This window comes from Rattus norvegicus, chromosome 15, assembly GCF_036323735.1.
Source record: "Rattus norvegicus strain BN/NHsdMcwi chromosome 15, GRCr8, whole genome shotgun sequence".
Classification (NCBI taxonomy): Eukaryota; Metazoa; Chordata; class Mammalia; order Rodentia; family Muridae; genus Rattus; species Rattus norvegicus.
In genome coordinates this window covers 103,533,208-103,551,322 of record NC_086033.1, presented here as the reverse complement: position 1 = coordinate 103,551,322, position 18,115 = coordinate 103,533,208, and the positions used below count along the sequence as shown (strand labels likewise).

Here is an 18,115-nt window from a genome sequence, read left to right as displayed (position 1 = left end):
TTCTTGGACTATGTGTGTGGGCTTAAATTATCAGTAAATATAAATCGGTAAATATAAATATTTGAGGAAATACCTGGTTTAGATCTTTTAAACCTTAAAGAATATGTTGATATGACTAATAAACTTAAAAACAATTACCCTCTGGTTATTTGTCCCATGAAAATGCAACTTATTCATTAGTATATTGACAGCAATGGTTAGAGAGAAAAAGGAAGCTTGGAAACCAGAAGTTGAATACAGCTGGGGCACAGTACTTCTGCACCAGAAAGGGACTATCATCAGATTCTGTAGTTCTGCATTTCACCCAGCCTCGGGGATATGGGAGTGCCAATGGACAGACAAAACATGGAGAGACTCTAGACTGCATTTACCTTACACCTGCTGTCTGGTGCTGGGCTTGGGTGAAGAGATGCAGCGGGTGGGAAAACACAGTCGAAGATGTGGGTGGCTGAAGCTAGGGTTCCCTGACTCCTGGGCATCCAGTCTCTGCTGGAAACCATGCAGAGGCATCAGAAACGAAGGGTTGGTGGTCCATGGGCCTGCGGTGTTGAGCCCAGGGCCAGGGGCTCCCAAACTCCTGGACAACCAAATGCTACTGGGTCTCAGGGAGTTGGTAATGAAGTTGGGTCCCTGGGAAGGAGAACTCTGGCTTAGCTCATGGGCGAGTGTCCTTAGTTTAGCAGTAGTAGTCTGGGAGGGCAGAGGGGCCTTCCAAGAGGGATTTAGCTTAGACAGTAGTGTGAGTGTGTGTGTGTGTGTGTGTGTGTGTGTGTGTGTGTGTGTGTGTGTGTGTGTGTGAAGGGCTCTATAAGGTTTTCTCCATGCTCCCCATGGTGGTGAAAGAGACAGTCCTTGGTTCCAAAGGGTTTGCTGATTGTTCATGGTGGAAAATGGGTGCATACCACCTCCTCAGGGTAGACTAGAGATTAAATACCCTTTGCAGGAAGGAATATCCAGGAAGGGAAATGCATTGGCAAACTCTCAGGGCCTCTAGATCATTAGCATGGAGACCTCTGTTCTGATCTATGTGACCATAGTTCATGTTCCTATGTAGGGAGTGCGGCCTGGTTGGAAGCCTGTGAAGCTCCTGTCCCCTCTGGGTTCCAGGGCTTCTAACTCATTCAATCTTACCAAATTTCCTGGCATGGTCCACTGCCCCACAAGATTCCAGTGACCTTCACGATTTTCTAGGACATCATGTCTGACTTAGACCAAAAGATACCTATCAAGATCCTCTGCCAGGCAAGTGGATAGGATGGGGAGGAAAGAAGGCCTGGGCCTCTAATCATGAACATCACTGGATGAGGGCAAGCAGGCTTTTCTAATGTGGAACAAGTTATTACAATAGAAGCCCTAAGTTACCTCTCCATGGTGGCTGCACAGCCTGGCGTAGTGTGACCAGCGACCCACTTGAACCTCCCAGCTTTCTGCCTTTCTTTCTTTCCCCTTGAGCACCAGCTCAGCCACTGGACAAACTTTCACATAAGGCTACGTGAAAGTATCTTTTTCCTTTCTGAAAAATTTCAACTAACTTATAAGTCCTACCAAAAGGTTATTTTAGGTTAAGAGGTAGGTGGAATCTATACCAAATGGCTGTCTCTAAATTTGGTTGTTTATATAGTTATATATAAACTATAAATATGCATATGTATGTGCACACACACACACACACACAAATATATAGAGAACTTCTTCGATCCTCTTCTCTCTTCCCACCAAAGTACAGGAATATAAACAGTTTTTTTTTCTTCCTGATACAGATTAGCCCACTGCACTGTATCTCTGGCCTTATTTTGTTATTTCAGGAACCTGACTCCAACATTTAATCCCACTTTCTTCAATTTTTAACATTTTTATTACCAGGGATAATTGACCCAAGCTCCGGGGCATGCATGATTTTCCATTATCTCTGCAATACCTCGCTTGATTCAGCTTTCTGTCACTCTGTTACCTGACCTGTTTCCCGAGGGGACGAGCAAATACTGATGACAGTCTGCCCTCCAAGGCCCTGCTTATTGAGTATAACCACAAAGGTCCAAGCGAAATTGAATTCAAAGAGTTGGTTTTATTTTCCAAAGTATCAGCTTCTGGACTAATTGGGCTAGAGGTCGCACTTTGAACTGAATCCCCTCCCCTGCAAAGGGGCAGGTAATGGTACAGACTTTTCGGCCCACAGTAGGACCATCCAGACCTTTCGTCTTACAGACACTCACACACAGAGGGAAGATAGGAACAAAAGAGTAGGGAGCAAGCTGTGTATACGACAAGGCTGTATCTGCTTAGCCGTGAGGGGCGTGGCGCTCAAGTCTGGCTGCACCTGAGAAAATCCAGAATAAAAAACTCTCAACGTTGAGACACAATAACATGCCCATTTTGATTGTATGAGTGCCTCTCGGAAATGTTCAAAACCACAGAGTTAGAGGAAAACAGAAAACTGACATTGTACCTTGAACACACACTTCACAGTGATTAATGTCCTAGCCTTTTGGTCTTTATCTGTCTCGTCCTATTTCAATGTATTTAGTTTTTGCAACAGTATTCAAGGACAAGATGTGTGTGTGTGTGTGTGTGTGTGTGTGTGTGTGTGTGTGTGTGTATGTGTGTATCTATGTGTATGTGTATATGTATATGTATACGCATATGTATATCTATCTATCTATCTATCTATCTATCTATCTATCTATCTATCTATCTATCTAGAGATCGAGAGAGTGCTTTTCTTCTTGAAAGTCAGTGGTAGAAGCCAGGTATGGTGGTACGTGCCCCTAATCCTAGCACGTTTAATTTTAGGCAGATGTTGATGGATCTTTGAGTTCAAGTCTCACCTGAAGAACACGGTAAATTCCAGGCCAAAAGCAGGACTGCATAGAGACACCTTCCAAAATAAATAAATAAATAAATATGTAAACAAGTATATTGTGACTGGTCGAAAATTCCCTGGTATTCTATGAGGCCAGACCACAAATAACTACTAACTTTTATTTATTACTAATCCATATTTCAATTAAAAGTATGTTTTACAGTCCTCCAACTCAAATGAAAATAGGATACGGCGCCTTCATCCGGGTCTGGGCTTCTCTGGCTCGTTGTCTCAGCTGCTCTGGAGGATTCAGACGCGATTAGTTAGGTACCTCTGATCCGACCATGCCCAGGTGGACTAGAGTTACTACTTCAAATAGTAAGAGACCCTTGTCAGCAACATCATGGGAGGACATGAAGAAGGGATCTGCAGAGGGCGCAAACAAAACCCTCCAAGTCATAAGCGATGTCCAGTCAGTGGGCTGTTTCTTAGAAACGACACACCTCGAGCAAAACAGAAAAAGAACAAAAAGAAAAAAGAGGATTTGAATGAAGATGTGAATGGGTTCATGGAATACCTGAAACGGAGCCCATAGGTGCTTCACAATGGACAGCTGATAGCAGCCGACAGCAGGAAGTGAGGGAAGAAATTGCAGTGGCTTTAAAGAAGGACAGTCGGCGGGAAGGAAGGCGGCTAAAGAGACAGGCGGCAAAGAAGAATGCAATGTTTCCATTGTCGACAACCTGGCCATGGAATCGCTGACTGCCCAGCTGTGCTAGAGAGTCAGGACATGGGCACCGGCATTTGTTACCACCGCGGGTCCACGGAGCACGAGATGACGAAGTGCAGAGCTAACGTAGACCCTGCGCTTGGTGAATTTCCTTTTGCAAAGTGTTTCGTCTGCGGAGAAATGGGACACCTGTCCAGATCCTGCCCTGAGAAACCAAAGGAGTCTATGCTGACCGTGGCGCTGTAAACTCTGTGGCTCCATGGAACATTTTAAAAAAGATTGCCCTGAAAATCAGAACTCAGATCGAATCGTTACAGTTGGTCGCTGGGCAAAGGGAATGAGTGCAAACTATGATGATGTTCTGGATGTGTCCAAACCGCAGAAACCTAAAACGAAAGTACCCAAAGTAGTTAATTTTTGATAAGAATTGGCACAGTTGTTAAGTACCATCTCAAGGTTACTTCCCAAAGAAGGCCTTTAGAGATTGAAGCTGGCCTGTGAGGTCCCGTATTATAGACACGACTCTGACCTTGATGGGGGCCAGGCTGCCTGCAATCTGTCTATTAAGGAGTACAGAGTGATTGATTATACTCTCTAGACCTGTGTGTGTATGTGTGTGTGTGTGTGTGTGTGTGTGTGTGTTCACGCGCGTGCGCGCACGCGCACGTGTGTGTGTGTGTGTGTGTCTGTCTGTTTCTCTGTGCCTGTGTGTCTATCTGTATTTGAAACAGAGTCTATGTAGCCCAGGTTGGCTTCAGACTACTAACCCTGCACCAGCGTCCAGAGTTCTGAGATACAGGCAATGTGACTAAGAGCTTATTTTATCAAATGGAACTTAGAAACAACTAAGTGCCTCTATATCTCATGGTGGCAGTCACTGCTATAAATGTAAATTATGACTCAAAATTGACCCCTAAACAAAGCAATGCATTTCAGCTTGTGAATAAATAATATGTTATATATTCTTAATTCAGAGTATCAATTTATTGTAATAGAAATTTGTTTGTATGTTGTCACAAAATCTGTAATTTTTAGTACTGAATAAAATTATATCAGCTGTTAAAAAAAGAAAGAAAGAAAGAAAATCAGGATACAAACAAGTTCCACAGGTTGCTTTTGGTAGCCCCCTCCCAAATATATATATACATATATATATATGTATGTATATATATATATATATATATATATATATATGTATTGTGTGTGTATGCATTTGGGTTTATGTTTGTGTGTGTAGATGTATGTTTCTGTGTGTATGTGAAAGCATGTGTGTTCGTATGTGTGTGTGTGTGTGTGTGTGTGTGTGTGTGTGTGTTTAACTTGCATGGATAGGTGCACCTAGTGGCTAGAAGGTGTCAGAGCACCTGAGGCAGGAAATTTAACATCTTCCCTTAAGGGCCAAGTTCTTGTTCCTCTGGGGTTAACAACTAAGCTCAGAACACCAGGGAGGGAGATGACTGCTTTTCTGTTCCATACTTCCTCAAATCCACTTTATCCCTTAGTGTCTTTTTGCATTCTCTTCAACCAGTAAAGGGCATTTTAATTTTCCTCAGTCTAGTTCAGAGGAGTGGGATAAGACATCAATTAACTCCAGGGTCTCAGAGCACTGAGGCTAAACACTTCCTGTGCCAACTTGCCTGATACAGAATGAACATCGATGCTGTGAGAATGGGAACATAAACATGTTTGGAGATGAGAGATTCTTCCAACATGGAGATTCTGGAGGAAAAATGCATCATAATATGCACTGGTATACTTTAAAAAAAAAAACTACTTCCCTTAAATTGTAAAGAAGGACCTAGCTACATTGATACAAATTGCAACAATGTATTTTAAGGACCTAGCTATATTGATACAAATTGCAACAGTGTATTTTCTGTTGATCTGTCTTCCATTTCTCATCCAGTCTTAAACTTGCTGCCAAATGCCTCCACTGAATTTCAGATATCACAGGGTTTTGTGTGTGGAGTACAGAGATGACTCTCTCTGTTAAGTGAGTGGATATGTCTCGCTTTTAAGCTGTCTTGTCCACATACTATATGTTTCAGAATGGGGTTTTATTATTTTTAAGGAACCTGTCTGCACTTCAAAGATTTGGATTACTTCCATGCAGGCTTTTATTTTGCATATTTTCCTCAAACATATTGGCTACATACAGTGGTCTTGTTTGACTATGTTTTCTTAATTGAATAATGGATTTTTGTTGAATAATATCTAACTTCTCCAGGACCTGCCTCCAACATGGCTCCCTCTCAACTTTATGTCTATATTTTGTTTTTTGTTTTAGCCCCTGAGTCAAATTCTTGCTGCTCCTGTGTACATGGGTTGAAGACCATCCATTAGACCAAGAGCAACCTACAGGGAACCATACCCTCAAAGGAAAATGACTTTCCTTCCACCTGGTACCATTGGAAACTCGCGTTCATATTTCTTAGCATAATGTTGGTGAATTCTTCTCTAGGAAAAAGGAAAATACAGCAATAACAGATCTTAGACAGTACTAAGGATGAGCTGGGCTTTTTCCGAAACTTCAGACTTCATGTATAGAGCCATACCACTACACTGCAGTGCATAGGAGAAGAGATCTCTGGATGTTCACAATAATGGAAAGACACAGTTACTCAGTTCACAGTGATGTCCCCATTTGAGATCTGTGGCAGCAAAGCAGGAAGCCAAGAGAAAGTACGAAGACTAACAAAAGAAAGATTCAAATTGGCAGAAAGACTGGAAACTCCTGTCTATCAGGGCTACCTCTAAAGAACAGAGAATATGCTAAAAAGGCATGCATTTTACAATTCAGGAGGAGGCACCATTATGTGAAGGACCTACAGGGGCTCACGGATTTGTGAGCCAGGAGCTTTGGAGCCTTGGACCTGTCTTAGCTCCTTAGACCATTTCTAGTCTTGGGAGTGTCCTTTTTTTTTCTTTACTCATGCCCTGTATTTCTATTATTATCTATGTGTCTCCAGTCTAATATTTTTGTTTGAGGACACAGGAATCTGGAAATCTCACTGTGCACCGCTGGAGTAGAGTCCACACTTGTAACAAGTCAATTGACCTGACGGTCCAGGTTCTTGCTGTCCTCTTGAGGATAAAAGCAAAGGGTCAGGGATGGCCAACTGACTGAGGAAAGTCAGTGGGACAGATTAGAGACTCCAAAATGAAAACAAAGGAAAGAAAAATTAAGAAGTTATAAAAGCAAACAGTGCAGGAGACAGAAGTACCACCACCCAAAGATTGTAATTAACATTGTCAGCGAAAGGCTTGGAGCAGAACAGGAGCCAGAATGAAAATAAAGTTCTGTAATATTGAGCAGGGGAGACTGGGGTCTTGCTAATGTCCTCTGCTGATTGATTGCCCGTGGTCAGATGGTGCGTGTCTCTGTCCTGGGGATCTGTGCTGACTGCCCATAGTCAGATGGTGCATGTCTCTGTACGAGGACTCAGGCCTCCTGACAACTTTGGCCCATTTGTTCTGGCTGACATTTAGAAGGGCATTTTAGAAGCTGGTAGACGCTGGCAATGTTATTTCTAGACTTCAGCTCAGAGGAACAGCACTGGTTTATATTATTTTGTATGCGATTCAGGGTTTTAGAGGAATGGCGTTCTTTTGTAAATGTCCCCCACTGTCCTTTTTTTTAGAGATTCTCTGTCTTCTTATTTTTATCTCTGTGACTATCATGCCACAGGGCACATATGCACTCACACCATACATAGCAATGTACAGTTTATTTTCCATGATTTAGAGGTGTGCCTGTCACCTAACACACCCGAAAGTGGTCAATTGCACTAAAGCAATGTTTTATAACAATGCTTTGAGTAATCATGGAAGCCTGGAACTTTTAAAAATCCAAACACAGAAGCAGGAATTTTGTTTAGTTTGTATCATGGCTTTCTCTATCATGCGATTTATAGAACAGAGAGGTGCATGGCCTGCATGCCTCGAATCACAACATAAACTTTAACTTCTAGCCAGCATTAAAATCCCTACTATGTGCAAAGTACTGTAGTACACCCTGGAGATGCTAAGACAGGTTCTCAAATACTTCATTATCCGTATCTACCTTTAGGTTGCAAGTTTGTTGAACACTGGTCTAGCAAAAGTCAATGGACTGTCGATCCAGCTCCTTCTGCCATGGTGACCCATTATGATTCTGTTTGTGAATCAAGAAACTTCCCAGAAAGACCTATTGCAGCAACACCCTGGTTTATCTACCCCCTCCCATCAATATCCAAGAAATGTGTATCCCCACTGTGCACAGAAACACCTAGGCTGCTGTTCATACATGATTAATTGTCCCATTTCAATGTTGAACCTATGCAGGAGATAAACAGTAGGGGAGTATTTGCAGTTACATGTGTGGTATTAATACATCATGGGAAGCAATATGATCTGGTTTGGGATCCTACAAAAATCTACATATGAACCACGAGCAATGCTCAAACAAGGAACACCCCCTTGCAAAGTAATTTCTGATTCACATGCTGCATTGAAAAGTGTAAATAGCAATGTTGCAATTTTTTTCCTTTTAAATTTCAGGGCACACTAAGACAGTTCATATTAGGGAGTTAAAAGTAGGCTGGTGCCTACTTGAAAACAATGGTTGGGTCCAGTTCTTGTAGTTTTCCAACAGTGGAGTCCAGAGATCACACAGCACACATCTTAGTATTTCGGCAGCAACTGGGGGCACTTAGCATGCAGGGCTGGGGTTAACACTGTTCCAGCTTTGTGTGTTCCCTGCCTCTCTGGTATTATCAACATCTCTGATGCGTGGTCACATTTATGTTCTTGGCATATTGCAAAATCCTGGAAAATATCATTCGTAGGACCATAAGAAAGACGAGCCTCTGTTAGGAGGTGGAACGTCTGCATTTAATCACAGATTTCACTTTACTGATTGATTCTTGGATCTGGAACATTCACATTTAAATCGAGTCTTGCCTTTGAAGATGGGAAAGGAAAAGGAAGAAGATATTTCCATTTAGGTAATGTCCTGGATTATGTCTACCGCATGCCGTTCCAGTTGGAAACAATGAGAATGACTAAGTAAAATATTTTTTTATAGATATGGATAAAAATGTTAACTGAGCTGGTAGAACAATAAAATAGTCCATGAAGGGTGGAAATCTAGAGTCAGCTGGAAGCAGAAACACTGATTATTTTCCTCCAAGCAGGGTCAACAAAATTCTATCCGCAAAATTGGTGATTTTTACCCTAGATTTTGGTGTCTGATGTTACATAAAGGGTTAGCCTATGTCCTGATTTATCTAGGATGACATTTGCCTGTGCTACTTTTCCTGGCATAAGTATCAGTGGGACACACACTTATTCACAAGTGGCTGGAATGATGTCTGCCCACCATGGGCAAGTGAAGGATGCAGTCCACAAAGGTGAGGACTCTGGTAGGAGGCTCAGCATGTAAATGGACTGCATCCTCCCTATTGGGGTGAATGATAAACGAAGCTTCAAGTAGGGAAAGTTGGGTATAAAAGAACCTCCATTGACTTTGACATAGGTTAGAGAGAAAATGAATTTGCCTCTGAGAGATCATAGCATGTAGCTTACGTGTGAGCGTGTTGTTACTTATGTAAAAAAAAATCAAACCTCAAGGGAAGAATTGATGTTAAAGTGATTTCCAGGTGAGCTCTACTGCCAGGTAACTGTAGAAGCCTGTGCAAAACCTCTTCAACGGAACACAATTTTAACCCATGTGTGGTGGTTTGAATATGCTTGGCCCAGGGAGTGGAACTATTAGGAGATGTGGTCTTGTTAGAGTGAGTATGTCACTGTGGGTGTGGACTTTAAAACCCTCATCCTAGCTGCTTGGGAGTCAATCTTCTCCTAGCAGCCTTCAGATGAAGACAGAAAACTCTCAGCTCCTCCTGCACCTTGCCCGCCTGGATGCTGCCATATTCCCTCCTTGATGATAATGGACTGAGCCTCTGAACCTGTAAGCCAGCCCCAATTAAATGTTGTCCTTACAAGAGTTGCCTTGGCTATGGTGTCTGTTCACAGCAGTAAAACCCTAACCAAGACACCATGTATCAAGGCATCCCCACTGGCAACATTTCCAAAGACAATGAGAAGTTAACATTAAAAAAAGAAAACCTAGGGGTTGGAGAAATAGCTTGGATGATAGAGTTCTTGCTTAGTATGCTCGTGAAATCCTGCTTTTAAATTCAGCACTACATAAACAGTGGGTGCTGGCACATGACTGTAACCCCCTCCAGGAGGTGCAGGCTAGGATCAGAAATTCAAATCCATGCTAAATTATGCATGGTGGAGCATGCTATAGCCAGCATTCAATAGACAGAGTTTGAGATCAGCTTGGATAGCTACACAGAAAGTAGCAAGGTCTAGGCCAGTCTGGGCTGCAAAGCAGGTGAAAAAGGAAGGAAGGAAGGAAGGAAGGCAGGAAGGAAGGAAGGAAGGAAGGATGAAAAGAAGAAAGGAAGAAACAAAGAATATTAACAGAAAGGTGTAGCGCAGGAAACAGAGAAGGCATTGACAGAATATTAGAGCTAGTCCCTGGAGTATTTCAGAAACAGGAAAAAAAATTGTATACCAGGATACTTATTGTATTTAAAATGATGAAAGAGATACTTGAATAAATGAGCAAATGCAACAAGGGTTTAAAATTAAGTAATTTGAAAAAACTCAGAATTATAGAAACAAAAATATAATAAATGGAAATAAATTTCAATAGATTAGTAAAAGAGACAATAGAGCACACAAAGAATTAATGAGCTGGAAGGAAGAGCCACAAAAGCTGTTTGAAATGCTCTTAAGTTTAGAAAGAAAATAAGAACCATGGGCAAGAACAGATATGGAGTGGAAAGTCAGAGAAGCCAACCACACATAAGCAATTTTTTAGGTGATAGAGGAGAAAATAAGGTTGAGGGTGGCAGGTTGTTTTTGTCTTTGTTTTCTGTTGCAGTGAGGAGAGAGTTTGACAAAGCAACTTCAGGGAGAAAGGGTTTATTTTGGCTAACAGTTCCAGGTTAGAGTCTATCACGGTAGAAATGTTACATAGTAGCAAAATCTTGAAGAAGTCATTACATCCCATCAACAATCAAGAACGGAGAGGAAAGAATGTATCCATACGAGTACTCAATCTACTGCCTCCACTTTCCCAACAGTCCATAATGCACTGCCTAGGGGGTGGTGCCACTCACAGTGGGCAGACACTCCCACATCAATTACAACCAAGATAGTTATCAACTAGCACCAGATGCTCATTTCCCAAGTGATTCTCACTTTGGAAAGTTGAAAGTTAACACTGGTTAGTCATTGTGGAGCGGTGTGGCTTGGAGGTAAGATGTTGTCTGTAGTGTATTCACAAATACTTGCTCCGTAACTGCTGATGTTGGGTGGTGTGGGTCTTGAGGTTTTATGGTCTAGCCTCACATCCCATTCCAGCTCTGCTCTCTTACTCTGCATGAAGGGTGAGCAGTTGGATTCTTGCTTCTGCTACCCGTGCTTCCTGTCAGCCAGGATGTGCCTTTCCCTACTTAAACTGTTTTAGATATTCTACACAGCAACAAGGGAAACCACTAAGACAAGGACCCAGCATTTGAAGACATAAGTGCTTGATAATTTTTCAGAATTATTGAAAGATTGATCTGAGCCAACCAAGGAGAAATGGCCAAGATCTCATGGGTGAGTGAACGCAATGCTGAAGCAGATCTTCAAACTTCAAATTGTGCCATAAAATGGTAAAAGAATCTTTTCAAAGTGGTGGAAGTATTTGTTTACCTAGGATTCTATCTACACAAAACAATTTGTTTTGAAGGGAAGACAGAATGGTCAGTCCACACAGACTTCCAAAGTACAAAATTCCAAAGACTGCGTTTTAGGGAAAGCGGCATATTTTCAATTGCCATCTGAGAGATAGGAAAGAACATTGAATTCCAGAATGTTTCTATTTATGGGGAAAAGCGTAGGTGAACATGGACTGCGCGAACTGCTCATGTCTACGCTGTGGGTTAAAATACAGATGGGAAGGAAAGCACAGAACCATGAGACTTAACTTTCCTGGGAAGAGTGACCTGGAGGTAGTCTAAGATAAATGCCGGTTGTTTTCAAGCGGTAAACACATCAAAAATGTTTAGGGGTGGTAAATTTCAGCGTGAAAAACAGAGCATTTTTAAAACTCTGAAATAATGGGCTCAGGAAGATATACAGTGCCCCCAAACAAGCAGAAGGAGAAAGCAATCTAGAGCACGGGGAGAGTTAGTCATGGAGAGTTAGTCATGTCATTAAGGAGCCAAGGTGGCCATGAGTGTCTCTAGAGACAGGCAGAGGCATAAGCTAGACAAAGGGACATTTGGCAAAGACATGGCAATGAGAACCCTCACAGACCAAGGATGACAATCATTCCGATTTTGCCCCCTTGAAGGTAGTAAAATATGGTTAACACTTGGCCAGTAGAAAAATGGTATCAATTAATTAGTCTACATGGAACTAAAAAGGGAGAAAAGGAAACACAGAACTGGTGGCAAACAGAAACCACGAGGTCACATGGAATGCTAGCTGCAAATATGCCATTAATCATGATAAATGTAAAAGGAATAAACATTCTGGCTTGAAAGTGGCTTCAAACAGACTGGGCATGGTGACAGAAGCCTTTAATCCCAGAACTCAGGAAGCAGAGGCAGGCAGATCTCTGTGAGGCCAGCCTGATCTACAGAGTGAGTTCCGGGACAGCCAGGGCTACACAGAGAAGCCCTGTCTTAAAGAACAAAACAAAAATCAAAAATGGCTTCAAACTATTCTGCAGGTATAGATTTACACGCGTTTGTAGGTTTTGTCTGTTAACTCTTGGCACATGTAAAATATAAAAAGTAAAATAAAACACGCCAGCAATAACAGAGAGAAAGTCAAAGCTCACACAAGCTTGACAGGAACTTCTGTCAGATGTTTAAAAAAAGCAGATTATTTCATTTGTGCTCCAAATATGAATAGAACAATAGGGGGTAGGTTAGCTTGGTTAGAGAAGAGAAGGAAAGGAATAAAAGGGAAAAGTTACAAGTTAGACTAGCTCTTAAAGACATATGTCAAAGGGTCAAAAAAAAAAGCTGAATTCAAAAAGTATACTTTTGAAACATAATATTATAAAACAACCAGAATGAGATTATTTTCAAGAATTTAGAATTAGATTCGATTTTCAAGCAAACTCATAATTACTTTGTTATTGAGAAAAACGTGAAAACAATATAAACTGCTTAGTAAGCATAGAAATTTAATAAATGCAAAAATATTTCCATGATTCACATACAAATTTAATAAAGGCAACATACTGTGATACGAACTCTTGGAAACTTCTTCAGCCTGGCTCTCTACTGAGAAATCTGATATATGACAGACAAGACTGGGTTAAGCCTGTTTGGAAATATACAAACGTTTTGGTAAAAATCTTTCTGTGAATATATGTTTTATTTTTTTCTGGAGTACATGCCTAGAAGCTGATTCCTTCCTAGAAGCCAGTCAAGATGTATTTGCTTTGATTAGAAGCTGGCAAACATATTCAAAGTGTCGTTATGTTTCCTCTATATACTCACGTGATGTGAGATTGCAAGGTTTTGGAATTTGGGCAGTCAGACTAACATTATGTGAGTCTACTTGATAAAAATCACTGCTAACCACATCTCTCCCTGCTCTTATTTTTTGCTTTTGAGGTGCAGTATCGCTGATTTCCTTCGGCAAGCCTTGAGTCTGCCATCTTCCTGCCCCAACTCCTGAACAGTGAGGGGAATCACAGGTCCACATGAGGAGGCTGGTTCTGTGATTCAGTTAATTGTGCATCTTATTCTATACAGCTTATCCAGTTGTTACAAACAGCTTTTCTGTCTTTTATGAGGAGAAAGCCATTTTAGTTTGGATCCGGCTTGATTGGCAGGTGTTGTCTGTATTTAATTGGCAGTTGTAGTTTTTACTTCCTGTTCCCTTAAGAAATCAGTGGTTACAAAGTTTTTCTTGTGTTTGGTTTTTCTAGAACGTCTAGGTTCTCCCCTATGCTTAATTAAGCTAATTGAATCTTGTGTCTTATGAACCATTTCAAGTTAATTCTTACGTATGGTGTGAGGTAAGGATCAAGGTTCCTTATTTAATACATAGATATCAAGTCAATAGGCAAAGACTAGTGAACACATTACCTGATCTTCACTTAATTACCTACTCATCTTTGTAAATAAGTAATCATCCTTCTGGGCCCATTCAATATCCTATTCTGTTCTTAGCCATTCTGCCATATTTGGCTAGGACTCATATTGACATATTAAGACTCATATCTGCATATTAAGACTCACATTGACATATTAAGTCACTTTGCAGGAAAGTCTGAAATTACTTAAGGTCTTCCCAAATTATTGTTCAAAAGTGTGAGTCTTTTTATCTCTCCATATGGATATTAGAATGACCTTATCAGATTCTCTAAAAGTCCTACTAACATTTTAGCTGAGATCGCATTCAATTAATTGTTTAGGAAAGATCAATAATATCTTTGACAATATCTAACCTTCTGATCCATGTGTTTTCCTTGTTATATGCATCATGTTTAATTTCTTTCTGAAATCTTTTCTTTTATATTTTTCAGGATACATGTCTGCTACTCTGTCCTGAGTAGAAATCAAAGAAACACTGGATTCAGCTGCAAAAACGTAAACCGGACAAAGCTTATAGAAGATGAAGACAGCGGGGAGGTCCCCGAAGGACATAACTGTGCAGGAATGATCCATCTCCACTGCAAAGCTGCACAGATTACAACAGCCATGCCTTGGCTCAGGGGCAGAAACATGAAACATTAGAATATCACGGGAAGTCTAGAGGCAGTTCTCCATGTGTTTGGAAATTTGATCTGAGTTCTAAAAGTGCATTGTTATTGTTTAAGAACTAAACTTGTGGCTCTCTGCTCTTCCCTGTTCCAGAGACAGCCACATCTTCTCGTGCAGTGCCAGCCTCGTCCCAGAGACAAGATGGTGAAGGTCGGTGTGAATGGATTTGGCCATATTGGGCAACTGGTTACAAGGGCTGCCTTCTCCTCTGCATCTGGCAAAGTGGAGATTGTTGCCATCAACGACCCCTTCACTGACCTCAACTACATGGTCCACATGTTCCAGTACGACTCTACCCACGGCAAATTCAACGGCACAGTCAAGGCTGAGAATGGGAAGCTTGCCATCAACGGGAAGCCCACCACCATCTTCCAGGAGCGAGATCCTGCTAACATCAAATGGGGTGACGCTGGTGCTGAGTATGTCGTGGAGTCTACTGGTGTCTTCACCACCATGGAGAAAGCTGGGGCTCACTTGAAGGGTGGGGCCAAAAGGGTCATCATCTCCGCCCCTTCAGCCGATGCCCCCATGTTTGTGATAGGTGTAAATCACAAGAAATATGACAACTCACTCAAGATTGTCAGCAATGCATCCTGCACCACCAACTGCTTAGCCCCCCTAGCCAAGGTCATCCATGACAACTTTGTCATTGTGGAAGGGCTCATGACCACAGTCCATGCCATCACTGCCACTCAGAAGACTGTGGATGGCCCTTCTGGAAAGCTGTGGCGTGATGGCCGTGGGGTAGCCCAGAATATTATCCCTGCATCCCCTGGTGCTGCCAAGGCTGTGGGCAAGGTCATCCCCAAGCTGAATGGGAAGCTCACTGGCATGGCCTTCCACGTTCCTACCCCCAATGTATCCACTGTGAATCTGACATGCCACTTGGAGAAACCTGCCATGTCTGATGACATCAAGAAGGTGGTGAAGCAGGCGTCTGAGGGCCTACTAAAGGGCATCCTGGGCTACACTGAGGATCAGGTTGTCTCCTGCGACTTCAACAGCAACTCCCGCCCTTCCACTTTGATGCTGGGACTGGCATTGCTCTCAATGACAACTTTGTAAAGCTCATTTTCTGGTATAACACTGAATACGGCTACAGCAACAGGTTGGGGAACCTCATAGCCTACGTGGCATCCAAGGAGTCAGAAACCCTGGACCACCCACCCCAGCACAACAAGGATACTGAGAGCAAGAGAGAGACCCTCAGGTGCTGAGGAGTGCCCATCCCGACTCAGCCCCCAAAACTGAGCATCTCCCTCACAATTCCAACCCAGACCCCATAACAGGAGGAGCCTAGGGAGCCCTCCCTACTCTCTTGAATAACATCAATAAAGTTCGCTGAACCCACAAAAAAAGAACTAAACTTGTGTGTCCATCCAACAGTTACATATAAGTAAGGATAACTGTGACTACAGGCCAATGCAAATATAAACTTAAAACACTATTGGATTTTTTTTTTTAATTTTTGTGAATTTTAGTGACTCGATTGGTTCTCTGTTCTGAACTGTACAGGTGACAGTGACCTGTCAGACTGTTCACTATGTGTGGAAGGATAGGCTATCTGGCTGTGTCCCTACTCTAACACAGAAAGGCTAATATGTTTAAGAGAGACACCTACTAAGCCTGGCTTTGAAAACGAGGAAAACAAGGAGATAACACTCACAGGGATTTCCAGATTCTGCATGGTAGGTATTTTGCAAACCTTTCCCTCTTGTTCTCTTGGCTGTACTGCAAAGTGGGTGATATGGATTAGCACCCTGACCCCTACTTTCTTTCCATGGTTTTCTACTGTGCAGGAGGCTCTTCCTGACTCTACCACCTCTAAATCAGTGGCTTCAATAGGAAGCTGGAGAGCTTGCCTTAACAGGGTGCCAGGCTCTTTTCCTAGAACTTTTGAGTGAGTCCAGCAATGTACACTTCTAACGACTTCAGTGCTTTGGGGCCATACCCGAGAGTCATTTCCCAAGGTTCCATTGGAAACGAGCTCTGAGAATTATGCCCCACTGTAGTGGGTGCAGTTTTCATTCTTCCCTTTTGGCCAGGGTCAGTTTGGTGGTATGACATGATTTTATCATCCCAGGTTTTTAACAATGCCTTTCATGTAGCAATGCATTTCCCACCAAAACTTGGTAGATCTCACACTTTTCTGTTTCCAGTAAATTCCATGTGTGAGTAACCAGAGTTCTTCTCTGGATATAATTCTCATTTGATTCGTATCTTTGCTCTCTGCTCTCTACATCCTATGGGCATCTCTTTCAGCATGACACAGGTCCCTTTGGGGCATCTCACAAAAGAGCCCTGAGTTGGAGAGAAATCGCCTGGGTTTGATCTTAGCCCCAGAGCTCCCTCTTTCTACAGAACCATCACCCCTGAGGTGCCCTTGCTGCTCTAAGTGTTTCTTTTGCTCTGACTTTGTATTGTTGGTTTAGAGGCTAGAAATCGTTTTGATAATTTTTTTTAATCTCTTAAACTTTGGAGTCTCTCCTTCCCTTTCCACCTCTGCCCTCAAGACCACCTCTTCATGCTTGGAAACAGTTTTTCATACACTGCAATAGCGGTAAGGTCAATGCAGCACAGGAGCCAAAGGATGGTAGCAGCACTCATGACTGATTCCCAGAGCCCCTTCTTCACCACATGAAGTCTGCTTTCAGAATTACAGCAGGCAACATTTTATGCTACTGCACAATAGATCTCTACGTTTCTGGAATTTCCTTTTCCTTTGTCCAGTGCCATCTCCCCTGAAAATGTCATGTATTTTAAGAATTTTCTAAGTTAGCTTTCCCAATTTTACTATTTTTACAGCTAAAGAAACAAATACCCACCTCCAATTTAGTGGCTGATACAGTGGGGCCCTTTTCTTGTTCAGTGGCTGCTCATTAAAGAAATCCTGGGTGGTAATGTTTTATCGTAGGCGATAGAACAAGTGACCATAGACTGGGGAAATTTCCGAGTTACAGATGTGTTATCTCTCCCCATTCTGGAGGGTTAAAGTCCAAGATTAAGGAGTCAAAATGGCCGAGTTCTATGAGACTTTGTTTCTTGGTGATAAGTACCATGTTCTTGCTGGATGTTCTTGAGCTCTTCTTTTTCAAATTATCTATCTATCTATCTATCTATCTATCTATCTATCTATCTATCTATCTAGAAGGTTGGTCTGATGTTGCTTGTATTCAAATGCTAAATTCTGTACCCCAAGTTCTGGTTGCCCCCCCATGAGTAGGTCCTCAAGGACAAGGAAATCCTCACATATACCAACTTTTGTTGCATAAACTTTGACCCCCTCATGTTGTTTCTGAGTGGTTAATAAAGATGCCTACAGCCTGAGTTGGGCAGAAGAGATGGGTTAGAGGGAAGGTTCCCAGGCTGGCTTCTCAGGCAAAAACCATGAGGAGAGAGGAGGAAGAAGGCAGAACTCACCACGGGATTGGTGGATCATGAGCACATGGACATGAGTGCTGGCCAGTTGGAGTAGGAGCAGCCTAGGCTTAACATGTCAAGTGATTTCTTGGGGTTATTGAGAGGAGAGTAGACGAAAAGTTGGTATTTGCTCAGCTCTAGTGCTTTAAAGCTTATTATAAATATAAAGGTTTTGTGTCTTTTCTTTCAGAATTATAGGATCTAAGTGGGGTAAAAAACAAACCCAAAATAAAGTTTGTCGCAATGTACATATGTAGGTATGTATGCATGCACACACACACACACACACACACACACACACACACACACACATCTATCTATCTATCTATCTAT

General features: G+C 42.1%; 2 pseudogenes; both read left to right on the top strand.

Moving 5' to 3' along the window:
- Positions 1-3,058: 3,058 nt before the first annotated feature.
- Positions 3,059-3,951, top strand: Zcchc9-ps1 (zinc finger CCHC-type containing 9, pseudogene 1; annotated as a pseudogene).
- A 10,540-nt stretch (positions 3,952-14,491) lies between these two features.
- On the top strand, positions 14,492-16,757 carry Gapdhl5 (glyceraldehyde-3-phosphate dehydrogenase like 5; annotated as a pseudogene).
- Positions 16,758-18,115: the final 1,358 nt, after the last annotated feature.